This window comes from Myotis davidii, unplaced genomic scaffold, assembly GCF_000327345.1.
Source record: "Myotis davidii unplaced genomic scaffold, ASM32734v1 scaffold348, whole genome shotgun sequence".
Lineage (NCBI taxonomy): Eukaryota > Metazoa > Chordata > Mammalia > Chiroptera > Vespertilionidae > Myotis > Myotis davidii.
The window spans coordinates 20,450-21,398 of record NW_006298965.1 but is presented as its reverse complement, the minus strand read 5'-3'; the positions used below and the strand labels follow the sequence as shown (position 1 = coordinate 21,398).

The following is a 949-nucleotide window of genomic DNA, read 5'->3' as shown; positions in this document are numbered from 1 at the left end:
GTGTTCTACGAAGAGGAGCTCGATTGAGGGACAGAGGTCCAGTCACAAGTAGCAAGCACTGCTCAGCTGCTTCAGGAAAACCACCCTCTTGCCTCTGGGGCGCCCAGTGAGGATGATCAGAGTGGGCCCAGGAGGGATACTGGCCCGCAGACCCCGCACATGCTGACTGAAGGGTTCCTTGCCGCGGCCCAGAAGCTTTTGAGGCACATCTTCAGGAGGATAATATCTAGGCATTTTGCAGAGTTTAACCACTCGGGTGCCACCATTCTTGTCGCCACCAACTGGTTTGTGACAGAAGCAAGAACTTTCTCCTTCTTTTTCTTTTCAATCCTGGATGTAGCGGCCGAATACTTCCTCTTGTACATGGCCTTTCGCCCGCCTCCTGCCTCTTGTACATGGCCTTTCGCCAATACATAGCCAACCAGGAGGACCTGCCAATTCCTCTGACGAGGACGGGGTTTCGGCTGCAGTGGGCTTCCCCTTCTTAGGGGCCTTAACCTTGCCTCCGGCATCGGCCTTCTTCTTGGCTTCAGTTTCTTCTCCTTGGTATTTGGCTTCTCAGTTTTCTTTTCACCTGCCGTCTTGCAAGGTGGGAAAAAAGCAATAATATCAACTTTGAAGAAGCCTAGACTATGGCCACTACTCTGGATCATTCATTTGTTCCTAATAAAATACTGGTGTCTTTTCCAGCCTAGTATTGTCCCAGTAACAGGATCACATATATAATCTGATGGGTCATCTTTAGCCCTGTCACTTCCTAGCCCAGTGATGGCGAACTTTTTGAGCTCGGCGTGTCAGCATTTTGAAAAACCCTAACTTGACTCTGGTGCCGTGTCACATACAGAAATTTTTTGATCTTTGCAACCATAGTAAAACAAAGACTTATATTTTTGATATTTATTTTATATATTTAAATGCCATTTAACAAAGAAAAATTACCTAAAAAATA

General features: G+C 46.6%; 1 pseudogene; it reads right to left on the bottom strand.

Moving 5' to 3' along the window:
- LOC102763448 overlaps nucleotides 1-653 on the bottom strand; it is a 1,780-nt pseudogene extending 1,127 nt beyond the window's left edge.
- Between the last annotated feature and the right edge of the window lie 296 nt (nucleotides 654-949).